The following is a 12,437-nucleotide window of genomic DNA, read 5'->3' on the forward strand; positions in this document are numbered from 1 at the left end:
TTTGCAGGGGATCCCTGGGTGGTGCAGCGGTTTAGCGCCTGCCTTTGGGCTTCCGGTGCATGGAGCCTGCTTCTCCCTCTGCCTGTGTCTCTGCCTCTCTCTCTCTCTCTCTCTGTGACTATCATAAATAAATAAATAAATAAATAAATAAATAAAAATACCTTAAAAAAAAAAAAGAAGGCCATTTGCAATGAGTACAAAGTCACATTGGGGACATTTCAGAGGCTGATTTTCAAACATGGTGTCCTTCTTTTCTTTTTTTGAAAGAGAAATTGGCTAATGTTATAACTAGTAATGATAGAATTCTATTTCTTTCTGTAGCACCAGCTGAAACAAAGGGCTCAATCAGCATATTTCATAAAGGGAGTCATTGAGTCCAGGGATAAGCAAGGAATTTGGACTCTTAATCCTAACCCTGGATTAGCCTAGAGGCCTGGAAACAAAATCAAAGCCCTTCTCCCCTGGGATCTATCCCTCCCCTGCCTCTCTTCCCCCTCCCCCCTCTTTTCCAGAGGCTTCCCACAGAAGGGGTGTGGCTCTTACTCCCCCAGTGCACCCTCCCTCTGTGGCTTGCTAGTGAAGAAGCACTGCCCTGAGAGTCTCTGCTTTCATCAAAATGAAGTGACATTAGAGAGCAAGGGGAGGACTGGATTACACTCAATTTGTACACTAAGACACAGAATGCATGGCCTGCATTTCCTTTTCCACCTTTTTTTTTTTTAAGATTTTATTTATTTATTCAGAGAGAGACAGAGTGGAGGGAGGGGCAGAAGGTAAGGGAGAGAGAGAATCTCAAGCAGGATTCCTGTTGAACTCGGACCCTGACATGGGGCTCAATCCCAGGACCCTGAGATCATGACCTGAGCCGAAATCCAGTCAGATGTTTAACCAACTAAGCCACCCAGGCGCCCCACTCTTCCTCTTATACAAACAGAAGATACAATTTGTAATCTAGGTCAAAAGTGAGGCGAAACATACACAGATGGGAATTCCACAGAAACTCCTCCAAGGCCAGGCAGGGCCTTCCCCAAACCTGAGACATCTCCCTGGCAGTCTCCACCGGCACCACTGCACACACCTCCCCCTCTTACTGTTGGCAGGGGATGCAGTGGTCAGATCGGCAAGACATTGCCTAGCATTCCCTCTCATGGCTCTCTTTTGCCACACTCTCCCCTTGATAAAAATGAAAAACTGGAATGCTGGGTGGCTCAGTGGTTGAGCATTTGCCTTTGGCTCAGGTCGTGATCCTGGGGAGCTGGGATTGAATCGTGCATCAGGTTTCCCAACAGGGAGCCTGCTTCTCCCTCTCCCTATGTCCCTGCCTCTCTCTGTGTGTCTCTCATGAATAAAATCTTAAAAAAAAAAAAAAAAAAAAGGTGAAAAACTGTGCAGTACTCTAGGATTTACACAAGCCATAAACTGCACCCCTTCACAGCATGCATGTCACAAAGCATCCAAGTATAAACTCCTAACACCTGCTCACTCACAGACAAGACCAGTGACTCTGCCAGCAGCTCTCTAGTTGACAAAATCTGACCCATCCCTGCCAAGACTATCCCATGACTTACTCTAGCCTCAAGAACTCAAATTATTTTTCCTTTAACTCTCTCCTATTGAGAGGGCCCCCAGCCCCCTGAAATGCAAGCTTTCTCTCACTACAGTAAGTAATAAACCTGTCCTAGTTGACTCCAAGTGGGTCCCAGGTGGTCTTAGACCAATGAGCATCAATTTCCAATTTGGGCAACCAGCAGACTCCACCCACAGTCCCTGGATCCACTGGTGTGCGGAGCTCAACCATGAGTGTGTACCATATAGTTGGGGACGACACTGGTTAAGAGTCCTGAATCTGCAAATGAGAAAGGAGACTGGGTAGCATTTAGGTAAAATTGCAAAGCCTCAAAGGCCTGTCACATGTTAAGTGAATGTCACATACAGACCTTCCTTGAATTATGATGGCTATAAGCCCATTCTAAGTTGAAAATATCATGAGTCAAAAGTGCATCTAATACATCTAACCTACTGAACATAGCATAGCCCAGTCTACCTTACACATGCTCAGGACACTTTAGCCCCTGCTCATGTGCTGTTTTAAAAAAAAAAAAAAAATTGGGGGGGGCTCAGGACCCCTTCCTCTTTGGGAGCTTTGTACTATCACTCAGTAAACTTTACAAAATTCAATAAAAATAAAAAATAAGGGGTAGCCCTGGTGGCCCAGTGGTTTAGCGCCGCCTTCAGCCCAGGGTGTGATCCTGGAGTCCCTGGATCGAGTCCCATGTCGGGCTCCCTGCATGGAACCTGCTTCTCCCTCTGCCTGTGTCTCTGCCTCTCTCTCTCTCTCTCTGTCTCTCATGACTAAAAAAAATCTTAAAAAAAATAAATTTTGATAATGATTTAATGAATACTGAATGAGGGTCTTCTATGCACCTGATCCTTGCAGGGAATCCAGCCATGAATAAGACAGAGACATTGAATGCTCTTGTGTTGCTTCCAGAATATCAGGGAGGACAACTGAGGACAAGGAGTGCCAGGGCTGCTGAGCCCAGAAAGGGTGGAGGATGAAGGGCGCCATGCCTGGTATACCTTAAAGCTGGGCCCTGACGACAGAGATGTGGGCCAGGCCTCAGGGGAGAGCAGGCCAACAAGAGGAATAACACCTGCAGGCATGCCTGACGTCCAGGACCCCTATTTTCCAATACTGGGATTTGACCTGGGGGCTGAACAAGAAGTCTTGCTGATTGGAGGGTGGGCCCAGGAGGCTGTTTCACAATCCTTCACGCAGCTCCCATACCATGGCCTAGTCACAGCTATGGTATTCTGAGATTTAACAAAACAGAGGCCATGGGCACAGTGTCTCTCCTTTTGGTACAGGGCACCCTCTTCTCTCTTGCCTTTTGGCCCCTAGATGGGGCAAGGGGGATTGCACACCCCGTTTAAAAAGTCAGAGTCATTCTTCATGTCACCCCCCACCCCCCCCACCCCGTACAGATTTGGTTGGAAGTGCATCCCAAAGAACACAGCCCTGCAGAACTGCTGGCAGGCCAGAGTGGCAGGGGCCAGGGGAGGCCAGGCGGGTTTCTGTTTCCGGAGTGGCCGCGCACATCATCTCCCCAGCTTGGGGAGAACATAGAACCCTTCACAGCAGCACAAGGACAGGCATTCAGGCTCTGAGACAATCAGGAATTCACTGGGACCAGGTTTTCCTTCTTCATGGACTGAAATGACTGTTTTATGTGCATTTGGCTGAAATAAGGAGCATTTCTGTTGATTCCGGGTTCACCTAACAGAGTTCAGCTACACATGGAAGTTTAAATTGGCTTGCAATCTGCCAGCATACAGAAAGCTGAAAAGAGCTGGTGTGTCAGCAGATATGGGGCTGAATCACAAATTTGTTCAGGAAGTCCAAGATTAAAGTCTAGTTTATATTATTATGTAACAAATATACCTGCCAAACAACACATGGAGGCAAATAAATTTGAAGTATTTTTGCATAGGACTCAGCTAGGATATAAAATTTATATTTATCTAAGACTTACTGATGTGAATGGTAAATAAGACCACTTCTGTGGAACTCCTAAAAAAGGTAGTTAAAAATTTGGAACATGAGTGAAGTCCTAAAAACTCAGGAACAAGGAGTATCCTGCCAGAAAGATGAGTCCCTGGATGGCAAGGCAGGAAAAGGGGGAATTCTGAAATAAAAAGAGTAGAAGCTGGCACACATTCAGTCTTCATACCAGTCACAAATATTTCTAAAGTGCAGATAAGAGGGGGGAGAAGAGAAGGTATTATGATGTCAAACAATACTTAAAAGTGAACCAGGGTTTCTACTTCCGGAATGGCAAACTAAATCTCTAAAAATCCACCATTCCATATAAGGCACAAGAGAAATGGCAAAAACAGTCAAAACCAATTTTTTTCAGAATTCTGGAAATTAAAGGCTTACAACAGAGAGAATGTACTCAAGAAAAACAGCTGAATCTTGGTAAAATGCCTTGTGGCAATGACTTGCCCTAAGCTCATTCTCTCCCCAGCTCCACAGCAGCCTTGAAGTACACATGTCTCCACAGCCCCACAACTACAGTAACTGTGAAAACCAGAACCCTAACCCTAGTGGTCACCAGAGAGGGTAGGACAGATTCGGAGCTCCTCAGAAGCTCCATTCCCCGCAGGCTGTCGCTTTTTGAAGTGTGTGACAGTTTACACTATATTCTCAGGGCCTGTCTTCATCTGACCAGACTCAATAGCACTAAGCATACCCAGCACCTACATCTTGGATTATAATTAATATTCCCAGTTAGAAGGAATCTGAGCTCCTCAGAGGCCTGGGGTGGGAATATACAAAATGAGCCCGAACACCTGTCCTTAGTTTATTCAGGTGATTGGCACTTCTTCCACATTATTTGAGGGTTGTTCTCGGCTCTAGACACAAGGCCCTGTCACAACATGGCAACTTATTTCTTCAAGGCCAGTGGGAGAAGCTCCGTTCTAAACTCTGGACCAAGTCTCTTTTAAGGGTTCATACAATTATAGCTTAGGCCCACTTGCGATCATCTCCCCTTTGATTAAACTCCAAACCGACTGATTTAAGACCTCAATTACATCAGAAGTAAAACCACTTCATCTCTGACACATACTGTAAAATAATCATGGGAGTGAAATCCATCATAGAGTAATGCCTATGGAGGAAGTGGTTAAACAGGTCGTGTACACCAGGGGCAAAGTATCTCGGAGCCATCTTAGAGTTCTGCCAACCACAAAGAGAGCAGGGGAAGTTGGGAGACAGAGAGCCAGCCACTCTGCTTCATTTAAGAAACCTTTTTATGTTTTCATAATTTATTAATCCAAAATAAATTTCAGAAGTTTATTTTATATTAAACTTTTGACTATATACATATATAAGTTCAATTAAAAAATTACATTCAAATCTAAACGTCACTAACTTCTTGGCAAGATTTACCCTTTATTATGTACCAGCAAAAAAAAATAACCTGCTGAGTAAAATGTGATATTCCATCAACTGTAAAATTCCAATTGCAGAGATGTTAACTATGAAAATAAAGACATATCCCAGAATAACACATAGCAACGAAAAATACGTCTACTATTTTCTTATGTTATTTTTAAATAATGTGAAAAGTGTTACAAATTTCACAGGAATTGACGCCACTTTGAGGTGAGTTGGGCATCTTATCCCTCCTAACATGTACATTTTCTCCTTTAAATATATTTATTCCTTCCCAGTTTCTGTTCCATGCTGGGAGGGAACACAGCCCTGCCCACTGTCACGTTTCCTCCTCTCTCACACCTGTTTCTTACTCTGTGTTGTCCACAGGAGCAGAGATCGAAAACAGTCTTCGGTGAAGAAGGTGGTCAGGAGAGAAATGTGAACTTTTGCAGACAAATGGAGGTTTGATTCTTGGCTCACATTTACTAGCTTGCCTTTGGCTGTAGGTAACAGGGAACTCAAATCAAAATGGTTTAAAGAGTAAAGAAAATAGGTTATTCATGTGGTATAACAAAATCTGTAGGTTGATATTTTGCAAGGCTGGTGAAGTCCATGGCTCAGTTGTCATCAAGGACCCAGCTTCTTCCCAACTTCCTTCTCTGTCACTTTGGCTGGTTAGCTAGTTCCCCTTGAGGTCATAAGACAGCAACATCAGTTCTTGGTGTCATATTTAGACATGGCAATGTCTAACCTCCTGTGTATCTTAAGAGATGTTAACTCTCCCAGAAGTGTACCAGAGGACATGTATTTATAGTTCAAGCCCAAACCAGCTATTGCAAGAATGGCACTTCCTAGTTGTTGAGACCAGTGGTTTTCAACCTTGGCTATGCTTTAGAATCACCTGGGAGCTACCAAAAATCTCATGTCCACACCCCAGGCTTCCCTGTACCCTGCCCTCTGCCAAAAAAAATCAAGAGTTTCTGGGAGTAGGCTCCAGGCATCACTGTTTAAGTTTCTCTTTAGAAAGATTAAAATGTGAAGCCAAGGTTGGGAACCACAACTTTAGATCCTTGTTGATACAACCCTAAGGGCTGAAGCCAGAGCCCACCATCTACAAAGCACAGATGGTATTATGGAGGAAAGAAGGACACCTAAGCAAAACTGAAATTCTGTTAGGAAAGGGAGAAAACGTGTAATGGTATGCAACTAAGCATATAAGCTATGGAGACTCAGGGCAGGTAATGTCTTCTTACAAACATGGTTTTCTTATCTGTAAATAGCAATAGCAATCACTATTGCTATAATACTCCCTATTATAGGACTGTAACAGGTATTGAAAAGGATTTCCTATGTATGATCCTAGCATTCAGCAGGTGTTTAACCTGAGATATTCTGATCTCACTAAATCCCAAATGTGGCATTTGTGCTTCTAATTGGCAGTATGAACCCCATATTCCTCAGGCCAGATCATCATATCATAGTATTTTGACCTCAACAAGCAATAGCTCAGAAGAAATCTTTGAAAGTAACCCTCCAATGGTTATGCTTATCAAACAGACATGCATCACTGTATGATGGTTATCAAAACCAGTCAGTGAATTGACACACTTGTGCTGGTAGTCAAGAAGCCTATTAAGACAAAGGACAAGTCATTTAACATCTCTGGGGCTGAATTCCTTAAGTTCTACAACCAGATCAAGGTGAAACACTAGAAGACTGTACAGTTCGACTTCTATTATCTTACCAACTGAAAAAAAAAATGAGTTTTGCTGTCTTGTGGCTTTTAGTAACTGACCACAAAAAAAGTTACAGGAAACCTGTCACAAAGAATCTTAGAAATTACAACTATGTTCATTCTACTCATGAAGTAGACCCACGTAAGAACTGTTTGCATGAATTATTAGGAGAGGTGAGGTTTTACATCCCACCTCCATTCTGATAATGAGAGGTTAGATAGCCAGTTTGTCATTTTTGTTTTGGCTCTAAAAAAAAAGCAGAGATAAATTTAAGATAGCCAAGATCACTGTGCTGGCTAAATGATGCAGAAATCCATGTACAGACTTTCCTATCACAACGGTCTTATAGTTCTGGTCCAGAATTTTTTCTGACCAATTATGGTTTTAGTACTCAGGTACTTGCCTGAGCTGCATCAAGGGTCAGGGATATTTACCTCACAGGAGGAAACCAGAAGAGAAGCGAGGAACACATGTCGGCAGGAACTAAACGGGTACAGCTGAGATGGCCATACCATAGGGCACTGAAGACCTGGTGGACAAATGGGTCTTGATTTGAGTACTGCTCGGGGTGGGGACATGGCTAAAGCAGGACACTAGGAAATGGGCTCTAACTGAGGAAAAGAGAGTGAGCTAGAGAGCAGAAAAGTCAGAAAGTGTGAAAGAGGGTGCAATAACCACCTAGATAGAAGACACCCACAGCCTAATGGCTGCTTTAGGTGTGAAGGGGTCTCTCCTCAACTTGATTTAACAGAAGTTAAGAGAGTTCACGAACACAAATATGTTTGCCTCTTTAAAATTGAAGTTGTAAAGGAAGAGTTTTTTTTTTTAACTTCTCTGACTTCTCAGCCCCTCAAACCTCTGCTTGGTCTTCTAAGTTTACAAGTAAGATGATGAGTCCTGCCACTTAGAATATAAACTTATTTTTTTCTTATACATGAACTTTATGGGTAAAAATTTATACCTCATCAGTATTAAAGTATATGTGAGATAACATTATAAGGAAATAAACTGTAGGCTGTCATAGAAGATTAAATATAAGACTTTTTAAGGTTCATGGAAACAGAAAAAATAGAAGGTAAATGTTCTTATTTATTCCCTTTTCTATGCCATTGATCCCATTATCCACCTCAGAGAGTAATATGGCTTATACAAGAAAGTTAAACAGTATTAAAAAAGCATTGTGCCCACAGATGGTAAGTGTGCACAAGTGTTGCTTATTGCTAACCAATGTTAGCTTACATACAGGTTTGCTATAAAACTGACCTTCTAGAATGGTGAGTTATGGGGATCCCTGGGTGGCGCAGCGGTTTGGCGCCTGTCTTTGGCCCAGGGCGCGATCCTGGAGACCCGGGATCGAGTCCCACATTGGGCTCCCAGTGCATGGAGCCTGCTTCTCCCTCTGACTGTGTCTCTGCCTCTCTCTCTGTGATAATCATAAATAAATACATTAATAATAAAAAAAATAAAAATAGAATGGTGAGCTATGTATGACAGGATCTGGAAATCCTTTGAGTTCTATGTGATGTTTAAAAGATACAAAGTATCAATTCTACAGGTAATATAATTACTCCTTTGCACAATTTTATTAAATTATTAAAGACTTTTTTAACGGATCCTTCTGAAGTATCAACTCAACCTCTCTCCTCTGTGTCTTCCACCAATAGCAGCTTTTAGTGCACTGTCTTGCCCTCCACCCTAGCCACCACCAGGAAGTGAACCAATCAACCTAGGAGACAGCAATGGGGCATGAAGAGATGCTAAGGGCATCAGGAGTCTATCCTGATTTCTTCCTTTCCTAGGTCTTGTCTGATAAACCTTTGCTTGAAGTACGTGCAATTCCCTTTCTTGCTTTGGCAGGACTAGGTTACAAGCAAAATAACTGACTCATATTTTCAAATGGACTTGGCTAAGAATTCACTACCTTTGGTATATACTCTGTGTATACAGCAAGTTAGTGATGCTATTATTTTTCCCAGCAATACAACAATATGATAATGACAGTTTCAGTCTCACAGTATTATTCTAATAATAATTAGTACCACTATATAAAAGTACATATTTAGAACCTCATGATTGTGGTTGAAGAATTTTGCCTTTGACTATTAAAGATATCATCACACTTCTAAAATTTACATTTTACACAAGTGTACAATCTCACTAGTTTATGAACCAATGAGAAAGATAACCATTTCCATATCTTGACAACAAAAAAGTTAAGAACTCCAAGTGTAGGAATGGTATAGCAAGAGACATTGTTCCATTTTATTTACAATAGTAAGAAATTGGAAGCAACAAGAAAGTGGTTTTTTAAAAAATATCATAAATCCATAATTTAAGCCATAAAACAAAACTGTGAGCAACCATTAAAAATATGTTGCAAATGTATTTAATGACATGAAAAGATCTAACCATATAGTTATCTACCTATTATCCCAATGTCTTCTTAGAGAAACCTAACAGTTTTCTCTCTTCGATCTCCTAGATCTCTTCATCCTCACTCAGCCTAATCTTGCTTCCTATTTTATTGACAAAACTCAATCAGAAAAGACTTATACAATTTACTACCACAACATCTGCCTACCAGCCAGCATCTCTGCCATGTATGCTACTCTCCTGTTCCACTGGCTGAAACAAGTTGGTGAGGACTAATCCCCTCACTTCTACACTAGATTCTGTCCCATCCGCATCATCCATTAAAGAAGATGCACAACATGATAATGACACAAGAGGGCGCTTTAAATGAGGACGCTTGTAAACCACTCCAAGTCTTGAACGGGCGTAGTCATAAGTACTCTTCATCTATATAAAACTACAGGAAAAAAACAACAAAAACACATCAGCTAGTGAAGATTACCAACTTAGCCACCCCTACTCCCTTCCCTCAAAAAAAAACCATGCACCAGCAGAGAACTGTAACACAGAAATCCAAACTGAATTAAATATCTGTTTAGGAATATGAAAAAACCACCTGATTTTGAAATTCAAAACCTAAGACAAAAACTGAACCAAAGGGCAGACCGGGAGTGCTCAGCTGTTTAGTGCCGCCTTCAGCCCAGGGCATGATCCTGGAGACCCGGCATCAAGTCCGGCATCAAGTCCCACGTCAGGCTCCCTGCATGGAGCCTGCTTCTCCCTCTGCACGTGTCTCTGCCTCTCTCTCTCTCTCTCTCTCTGAATAAATAAAATCTTAAAAAAAAAAAAAAAAAACTGAACAAAAGAATACAAGTAATGAAACAAGAGTTGGCTGATCTCAAAAATGATACAAAAAAGAGATCATGTCAAAAATGTAGACTCTAAGACAGGATAGGAGAAATTTTAATGGAAATTTAATAAGAGTTATTGGATAAAAGTGGAAAAGGAGGGACGCCTGGGTAGCTCAGTGGTTGAGCATGTGCCTTTGGCTCAGGTCGTGATAGCGGGGTCCTGGGATCAAATCCCATGTCGGGCTCCCTGCATGGAGCCTGCTTCTCTCTCTGCCTATGTCTCTGCCTCTCTCTCTCTCTCTCATGAATAAATAAAATCTTTTTTAAAAAAGTGTTAAAAGAACAGAAAGAATAAAAAGAGGAAGAAAGCAAAATTTATAAAAGAACAAAAAAATGCATCATAGAGGGAAAACATATATTTGTAACATAATTTATGTGGTAACTATAATATAAAATGACAGAAGCTAACCTAAACATTCAGTCATTTCAATAAATGTGAATGGGCTTAATTCACTATCAAAAGTAGGAAAGGATTTTATATTTGGCTCATAGAACAAATCCCAACTATATACTACATATAAGAAAGGTTAAAACTTAGACAAACTAAAAAATGAAATGGGGATCCCTGGGTGGCGCAGCGGTTTGGCGCCTGCCTTTGGCCCAGGGCGCGATCCTGGAGACCCGGGATCGAGTCCCACGTCGGGCTCCCGGTGCATGGAGCCTGCTTCTCCCTCTGCCTGTGTCTCTGCCTCATTCTCTCTCTCTCTCTGTGACTATCACAAATAAATTAAAAAAAAAAAATTAAAAAAAAAATGAAATGGTGGGCAAATAAATACTAAAAGCAAATGCAATTAAATTTCCAGTTGCAATATAAAATCTGAAACCACAAGAAGGAACTTTTTGTACTGTTATATTAAAACCCATTAATCTATATTATAGGTTGGATGGATGTTTAATTCATGCATAACCTTGTAACATCATGCCTTACTTATTTGGAAAATATTAGCTTATTAATTTATGCACACCTCTCAAATGTTTGAATTGTACATTATTTAAAACACATCTTAAAATATCACCAGTCTTTAATATCACCAACCAATCTTACTAAAAAGTATAGGAAAGCTTTCAAGCATACAGAAGCAGATCAAATGTTCCAAAATTGTAATTTTTTGCTCAAAAGCCAGAATTTTATCATTGATAACAAATATTTTCAATTATTTTCCTTGAAGTAATGGGATCACTTCATTCATCTGTGAAAAAATACCTGCCAAACATCCACATCTGAAAAAAACTTTGCTGACCCCTCAGTTGTTCGAGTACTCATGAAAAAATGCAGCTAATTCAGCTTGTAATTAAGATAATAGTACACAAATGTTTTTCCTTGAGGATACTTTATACATCTTCCCATTTCGCTACAGGTAATATTGACATGACATTTACTCAAGAATTGAGGTTTAACAACATTAATAATTTTAACTTTCATCAAGAATATTCTTTTTTTCTTTAAGATTTTATTTATTTATTCATGAGAGACACAGAGAGAGAGAGAGAGAGGTAGAGACACAGGCAGAGGGAGAAGCAGGCTCCATGCAGGGAACCCGATGTGGGACTCGATCCTGGGTCTCCAGGATCAGGCCCTGGACTGAAGGCGGCACTACACCGCTGAGCCACCCGGGTTACCCAAGAACATTCTTAAATGAAACTGGCACCAGATACAGATGTTTTCAGAGGTGAATTCTATTTAACTTTCAGAAACCGGACAGTCCCACTAGACAAACTCCTCTAGCGGAAATGCCCCCACTGTTTCCCAATTAAGTATGATGCTCACTTTCTTACTAAAGTATAATATATTTTATCATGTAAAGAAAACATTCATCTACACAGAACTCTACTTCTGAAACTAATAATACACTATATGTTAATTAATTGAATTTAAATTTTAAAAAACCATTCATCTATGTATCTATAATCTATATGTAAAATCTATGACCTGTAAATAGAAAATCTTAAAGCTTCCACAAAAATAGTTAGAATAAATGAATTCAAAGAATAGAAGGATATAAAGTCAACACACAAGAATCAGTTGCATTTCTATATAATAATAATAATAATAATAATAATAATAATAAACAATCTGAAAAGGAAGTTAAGAAAATAATTCATTACTATACCTCGAAAAGAATAAAATTCTTGGGAGTCAACTTAACCAAGATGGTGAAAGACTTGTACAATAAAAACTACAAAGCATTTCTGAAAGAACATAAAGACATAAATAAATAGACATCTTATGTTCATGAATTGGAAAGACTTAATATAGTTAAGTCATCAATAGTGCCCAAAGTGATCTACAGCTTCAATGCATTCACTATCGAAGTCACAATGACCTTCTTTACAGAAACAAAAATCCATCTGAAAATTCACATGGAATTTCAATAGGCCCCAAAGAGCCAAATAATTTTAAAAAAGAACAAAGTTGAGGCTTATACTTCTAAACTTCAAAACTAATTACAAACCTACAATAATTAAATGGTATGGTACTGGCATAAAGACAACATA

At 40.3% G+C, this 12,437-nt stretch overlaps 1 protein-coding gene across 13 annotated transcripts in view; it reads right to left on the bottom strand.

Moving 5' to 3' along the window:
* Nucleotides 1–5,028: 5,028 nt before the first annotated feature.
* Nucleotides 5,029–12,437, bottom strand: part of ZC3H8 (zinc finger CCCH-type containing 8) — a 36,148-nt gene continuing 28,739 nt past the window's right edge. For 2 of the 13 annotated variants that reach the window (XM_049096038.1, XM_049096042.1), the window contains exon 9: nucleotides 5,029–9,487. The gene's annotated coding sequence lies outside the window, so the exon portion shown is untranslated. Of the gene's footprint in view, nucleotides 10,655–12,052; nucleotides 12,132–12,437 lie in introns of all 13 variants that reach the window. The other 11 variants (XR_007403270.1, XR_007403265.1, XR_007403272.1 and 8 more) reach the window with 11 other exon arrangements.

The sequence above is a fragment of the Canis lupus genome, chromosome 17 (assembly GCF_003254725.2).
Source record: "Canis lupus dingo isolate Sandy chromosome 17, ASM325472v2, whole genome shotgun sequence".
Taxonomy (NCBI): Eukaryota; Metazoa; Chordata; class Mammalia; order Carnivora; family Canidae; genus Canis; species Canis lupus.